Genomic DNA, 7,830 nt, shown 5'->3' on the forward strand with positions numbered 1-7,830 from the left:
CATGGAAGAGGAATATAGTTATGGCCAATACAAATATAGTAATATTATATTATAATTTTTTGATTAATTTTGAAATAAATGTACTACATTTGCATAAAGAAAACATTTACCATATATACTCAAGTATAAGCCTAATTTTTCAGCACAAAAGATTGTGATGAAACCCCAAACTTGGCTTATACTTGAGTAAAAAATATATCAAAACTCACCTTTCCGGCTTCCCCCGCTGCTGGCTATATACTGGGGGATATGGGCTGGCAGGCTAAATACTGGGGGGCAGGTGTTGGCTATATACTATAGGGCAGGGTCCAGGAGGCTATATACTGGGGAGGCTGTGACCAATGCATTTCCCACCCTCGGCTTATACTAGAGTCAATAGGTTTTCCCTGGTTTTTGTGGTAAAATTAGGGGCCTCGGCTTATACTTGGGTCGGCTTATACTCGAGTATATACTGTAGAATTTTTTTTTTTTCGTCTATGTAGCTATGTTAGGATAGCTGTATTTATGGGTAAAGGCCTGTAGACTGATAGTTTATTCAGGGCTGTCATGTCTTAAGGAACAAGTCCAACATGTCAAACCTGACTGCCTATATCTTCTCATAAATCATCAATTTGGTAACCTGGGCCTTAACCTAAGTAATGGAAAGGTTAGGCTAATTTCACACTGCCATTCTTTTCCTCCATTAAAGTGAAGAATCGAGGTTTAACAGAGTTCTAACGTATTAGTTCAAAATCCCATTGACATCAATGTAAATTTTATGTCATCCATTATGGTCAGCTTTGTCATGGATCCATTATCCATGCGTTTTTTTTTCAAACGAGGGGAAAGTACTGCAGCCTCTGTCATTCTTTCTGTCCAAAATGCAAGGATAACAGTTCGCTGCCTAAATGGAACATAACAATCCAGGACAGAAGGTATAATAATTTTGGGAACAGCATTCAAGATGATGTTGCTCCCAAAATTTGTATACCTTTATAGAACTAAGGCCACTTTTCTCCCACAATCCTTCTTCATTAAAATCCAATCCTTAATATCTAGAATTATATGGCCACATATTGCCCTAAATGTCCCAACTAAACACAAGTCAGTCGGAGGACTTGTCGTTCCTGATATTTAAGGATATTACCGTGCTGTCCTGGTGTCCTATCTCTCAAAATGGTACACCAATAAACACCCATCTCCCTGAATCACTGTTAAATCTTCTATTATGGGAAAAAGTTTACTTAACACACTGGGGCAGATTTATCAAGCAGTCTGAAAGTCAGAATATTTCCAGTTGCCCATGGCAACCAATCACAGCTCAGCTTTCATTTCACCAGTGCTAATGAATATTTTAAAGGGGAGCTGTGATTGGTTGCCATGGGCAATTGGAAATATTCTGACTTTCAGACTGCTTGATAAATCTGCCCCACTGTTCTTAGCATCACTACTAAAATTGAGGAAGCCAACTAAAATGTCTCCTTGAACAGTCAATGCTATTGGACACAAAAAAACACTAAGGGATTAAACAAAGAAACTCTCCCATTAGATCTAATCCCACTATTGCAAATTACGATGGAGCTGCCCTCCTTCCCAGTTCATGAGTGGACACCATATGGAATTCACTCCATTGCCCAGCAATCAAGAAGTAAAGTATTCCGTAGCACATCAAGGATAAAATTCAAATTCCTTTATTTTTCATTAGTTAAAATGTACAAAGGTGTACATGTAGGTACAAGCACCTACGCATTTCAGCTATATGCTAAGCCTTACTCATGGTATTTTAAAACAAAAGTAAAACACTCTTGATATACCTATATCCACCTGGCTAATTTGATACGCCATATCTGGTCTGTGAGAGACAAAAAGACAGATGACTGGTAGGAGAGATATTACATATGGTACAAAATAGCGAGATAATAACATGGAGTAAAAGAATCATGAAATACATACCACAAATTAGAGAAAACTATTTTTATATATATATAAAACAAATCGTTTTTAGAGTTCATACCATTAGGATACCTGGACCCCAGCGCTAGGATCCTGTATGCCTCTCTTCTTAGAAACATCTTTCTCCAATCACCTCCATGGGTTGGGCAATTAACCGGCTTAAAACCAATGAAGTGGAAAGGAGAAAGATCTTTAATATTATGCTCCACAAAATTTTTTTGGGCACTGGAATCACCATTTTTTATGTTCATAATGGGGCAGATTTACTTACCCAGTCCTGTCGCGATCCCGTGGTGTGTTGTCTGACGAGGATTTGGGTTTACCGCGATTCACTAAGATCAGGTGTCCGAGTTCCTGCATCTGTCGCTTCTGCGCCCAGGTCCGCCGGAGTTCACCTGCTTCTTCCCAGTGCTTGTAAGTGCTTGTCTTGCAACACAATTCTAAATGTTAAAACCCACGCGTAGTCCGAATCCGCCTGGTTGACCAACGGCCATGCCCCCAATTTCTGACGCGTGCAAGCCGGCGCTGATGCCCGGGGCAATTCGGAGCAAGACGGAAATATTTGTAAAACCCGACGAAAATGTTCTCCACGGACCCTTTGTAAATGTGCCCCAATATGTTGACCAATTCTGGTTTTTATTTTCTGGATAGTACATCCTACATAACTACACATGCACGTAGTACACCTTATTATGTATACTACATGATGTGAGTCACGATTGATAAAAGTGTTTATCTTCTGCATTTTATGATCATTAATCTAAAAATTAAGTGTCTTGTTGATAGCAAAACAGCAAACATTACAACGGGAACCCCACACCTGTAGAAGCCTTTAACAAAAAACCAAGTTCCAGTTTTGGGTCTTGTGTCGATCATACTGAGGGATAGCAGGTTGGCAAGTGCCTGACCTCGTTTCGCTACACATCTATGCCCCTTTTTTATGATTTCATACAGAGTGGTGTCCTGATTTAAAAACAAAAAGTACTTTTGAATTATTTTCTTAATGGCATTTTAAACTGCATTTGCTTTATCTCGAGCATCAGAAGGATTTACTCTGGGGTACCCTCTTTTGACAATATGTGTTATGGTCACTTAGAATGTGATATGACAATTTGGTATAAAGACCAATTTTAAAAACAACAACCAAACCCCCTTTATCTGATTTACGGTTAACTGTTTTTACTGAGAGTCCATTTTTTTAAATCGGCGCTGTGTCACTGTAAGTGGTTATAACTTCGGAACGCTTTAAAATATCCAAGTGATTTTGAAATTGGTTTCTTGTGACACTTTTTACTTCATGTTAGTTGAAAAATTTTAGTGGTATGGTTTGCGTTTATTTATGAAAAAAACATATTTGGTGAAAATTTGGAAAAATTCAAAAATTCATTTTCAAAATTCAAAATATTCTACTTTTTTCATACAAAGTCATAACAGCAAAAACAACTTGATAACTAACATTAACCGGATGTCCACTTTATGCGTACATGGATGTTTTTGCATCCTCTCATTTTTGGAAGATGGGGCTTGGAACGCTAGGTGCGATTTTTCACATTTTCACATGATCGTTACCATAGGCAACCCTGAGTTCCGATAAGGACCCCACGGCTGCCTATGGTAGCTGCCTGCTAGGATTGTGCACTGTGCACGATCTAACAGTGCAGAATTGATGCTTTTCTACTCATGACCTCAAAAGAAGTTCCTAAATTTTCAACAATAGGTGATACCAACCCCAAAATGGTAACACTGGAAAAAGCATCTCGTCCCGCAAAAAAAATGCCGTCACATGGCCCAAATAACGGAAAAGCGAAAATTTTATAGCCTTCAAAAGGGGACAACGAGAAAACTAAAATCCTGGCAGCTGCAGGGTGCTCCTTCCCTTCTGCGCCTCGCTGTGCCCCCATAACGCAAGTAATGTCCACATGTGGGGGGTCGCTGCACTCAGGAGAAATTGTAGAACAAATTTTATGGTGAATTTTCTCCTTTTATCTTTTGGAAATGTGTAAATTTTAGGGCTAAATGAACGTATAACCGACAAAATTTGACCATTCTAAATTTCACCGCCATTTTGATTCAATTACTATGAAGATCTCAAGGGGTTAACAATCTTTGTAAAAGCGGTTTCTGATAGCTTGAGGGGTGCAGATTTGAAAATGGGTTGGTTATATAAGGGGTTTTTGTTGCTAAATATGTAAAATTTGATTTCAAACAGTATTTATCCCCAAAATAGTCAATTCTGAAAATACGGAAAATCGCTATTCGATTTGTAGGCCGCGTGACGTCAAAATAAATTATCCAAACATTTCAAAAATTATGAAAATGTAAAGTAGACAAATGGGAAATGTTATTCGGCAAGTTATTTAGGTGGTAAATCGATCTGCCTGAAAACGCAGTGATTTTGAATTTCGAAAATGGCAAATTTTTCTAAAAAATCATCATTTTTTTCTTTTTTTTGTAAATAAACGCAAAACTTATCAGCCAAAATTTACCACTAAAATAAAGTACAACATGTGGAGAAAAAATAATCTCAGAATCGCTTTGATAAGTAACAGTGTTCAAAAGTTATAACCATATAAAGAGACGCAGGTCAGAATCTAAAAAATGGGACTGAGCCTTAAGCTGTAAAATGGCTGCGTCCTTAAGGGGTTAACAGCTTATTAATGTTTATACCCTTACTGGCTTTCCCGCACCGGGGTCCGTGCTCAGCGCACCATGCGCGCGACTGTGTGTGCATCTGAATAGGAAGTGGTAGCGCGCATGGTGCGCCGAGCGTGGACCATGGACATAAGCATTAATAAACTGTTAAAAAACTTTAAAACTGTTTAAAAACATAATGGAGATAAGCGCTGGCACCAGCTCACCCTGAGCTGGTGCACGGCATGTCCAGCTTATAAGCCCTATCCCAAGTGGTAGGTTTCCTTTAAGGGCAGAAAACTGTTTTTTTGCGGGTTCGAAAAGGGAGATTTCTCCCACAGGGACCATCTTTCTCTTATTTTGCAGAAATTGATATAGTTTGTGGCCATAGTTACTTCATAGTGCATATATGTATTTACTCTATTACAAACATCTCTTAAATCTAATATTCATACTGTTTTCCAATTTGTCACTATACACTGCCTTGCTGTAATCAATATGTAAGTAACAATCCATCTCTGGGCTACTGGCAATGTATCCATCCCTAGATGAAGTAAAGCTAACTGAGGGGAGATGACATTGTGCGAGTCTGTCACTGTATTGATCAGATCACCTATCTGTGACCAGAATGGGGTCAGTTTTAGACATGACCACCACATGTGCACTTGGTCACCTTTGGTTCAACATCCCCACCAGAATAAAGGAGTGGAAGGCATTCCTCCCTTAATTAGCTTCTGTTCTAGATGGCAGTCCATCTAAAAGTTTTTACTCACTGTTCATTATCAAATTTTACACCTATCTCTGATTCCCATTTAAGCATGTACCTCAGCTTATCTGCCTTTCCTTGCAAATCAAAAATATCATATGCCATTGATATGCCCCTTAATTTTCTCTAGAAGGGTCAAATAGGTTCCTGAAGGACCACAAATGGAGTTTACTTTCTTTTTTCACCTGTTAGAATGCTTCTTGTTGGGAAGATCAAATTGCCTCTTTAGGTGTTTAAAAGATTTTAAAACTGTGCCCTCGTATAGGTCAGCAATTTTGTGTATACCTCTATTAGCCCACACTAGACCAATCTTCTGATCCTCTTCAGGTAACAGCGTGTTTCTTCCTCAACTAAATAATCTGCTCTGCTTACAAGCAGCAGGGGAACAGCCCGGTGCCACAGCAATGCTGCTCCCCACCCACCAGCAGTGTCTCCTTTCTGTGGAACGATGGAGCCTGCTAGGATTGGTATGGGGGCAGGGAGGCAGTTGGTGAAGGCCTCCTTCCCAGACCTCTCCTCCTGCAGTCACAGGCAGCTAGAACGTGCCATCACATTTTACAGTGGCACTTCATGGCAGCCTAACATTCTGTCCTGAAAATGTCTCCACAACGACCAGTAGCGGGCATACCACCTGAGATGAGATTCTCAACTTGCCTCTTGGTAGGTGCAATCTCTGCACACAACTTATAAATAACAGTACATAACAAGGACTTCTCTGACTGCAGTCATCCACATTCTGTTTCTTACATCTCACAAGGGACCACATGACTTTAACCAGCTAGTTTTTCAGGGCCGGATCATCACTGGCTCTCTTGGATCACCAGACCCACAATCTGTAAGATGTGCATGTAAGTGATTCTGTGGGCAGCACAGGCAGTGGTTACAATGTATACAATGTATAAAATGCTCCACATGCGCAGAGCAACTCAAGATGAAGCATAATGCCAGCACCACAGGTTAGTACATTTTATTTTTTATTTTTTTTATGCTGCCTCAGCCCTCTCCAAACGCAGTGGGTGGCTGCCATCAACTTCTGCCATTGTTGCTAGCACCAATTGCAGCAGTTAGCCTGTTAAGTGCTGCTGTTGAGACAAACCACAGCACCGAACACTGCTGCATATGGATGCCGCCATCTTGGATCACTTTCCATGACATATGAAATAATAGTTGAAGAAATGTAAAAGTTTAAAAAATATATATAAAAATAAAAGAATAAATAAAAATTTAAATCATCCCCTTTAACTAGAAGTGAAATCATAAAAATGTTAGTTATTGGCATGTCTCAAAATGTCCGATGTATCAAAATATAAATACAATTATTCCTGACAGTGAACCCTGTAATGGAAAATAGCGGAAAAAAACTTTTTTCCATTTTTGCCTGTATACGCAGTCCCTGGGTTACGTACAAGATAAGTTCCTTGGGTTTGTACTTAAGTTGAATTTGTATGTAAGTCGGAACTGTATATTTTATAATTGTAGCTCCAGACAAATTTTTTTGTCCCATTGAGAATTGGGTTTTCAATATTTTTTGCTGTAATGGGACCAAGGATTATAAATTAAGCTTCAGACATCTTACAGCTGATCATGGCAGTCTGAGAGTAAAGTAAAGCATCCAGAGAGCTTCACCAGAAGTCACAATTGGGCAGAGGGGTCCATCTGTAAATAGGGGTCATCTGTAAGTTGGGTGTCCTTAAGTAGGGGACCACCTGTATTATCAAAAGGTCATAAAATTGTCAAGATGGTAATAATGAAGATGTCACCCCATCTCACAAACCATGAAACTTTACACAACTCCTAATACTGGAAGCATTTTTTTAGTGTAAGGTTTTAGAATGCTTTTAAAGATATTTTTCATACTTATGTAGCTTTTTAAAGTATAATTTTTTGCAGGATAAGATGATGTTTCCATCAATACCATTTTAGGAATTGCATATCCTAATGATCACTTTTTATTAAGTGATTACTAAGTGATTACTAATTACTAAGATAAGATATAGATACATGGCATTAAATAAGCCACTAGAAAGGGCAATGGCCCAGATATATTATTTTGTGTTGGTCAGTTTCGTATAGGTTTGCATGAAAAAAGTGTCTTTGGAGCTTGCACATGTATTTATTATGTGTATGCGCTACAATTATGTTGTAGCTGCATTTTGTTTGACACTTTTTAAAACTGTGAACCTAAGGGTGATGGCACACGTGGCATTTTGAGCGGATTTTGGACCCGTTTTTAAGAAATCCATCAAAAAATGCATGCATTTTTGACCAGTTTGAATTAAGATATTCGCTAAAACCTGTCAAAAACGCATGCGGACTACTTAAGAACGGCCCAAAAACGTGTTCAAAACGCCACGTGCGCCATCACCCTAAAGGGATAGTTTGCTGCATTTTCCTAGTTTGCTCTGCATTTATTTCTGTGCTAAGCCGCCACTGTGCTGCAACAGCATGAAGCAAAATCACATCCTGAGTCACATCCTGAAATGATATCAGATTAACTAAGA

The sequence above is a fragment of the Engystomops pustulosus genome, chromosome 1 (genome assembly GCF_040894005.1).
Source record: "Engystomops pustulosus chromosome 1, aEngPut4.maternal, whole genome shotgun sequence".
In the NCBI taxonomy this organism is placed as follows: domain Eukaryota; kingdom Metazoa; phylum Chordata; class Amphibia; order Anura; family Leptodactylidae; genus Engystomops; species Engystomops pustulosus.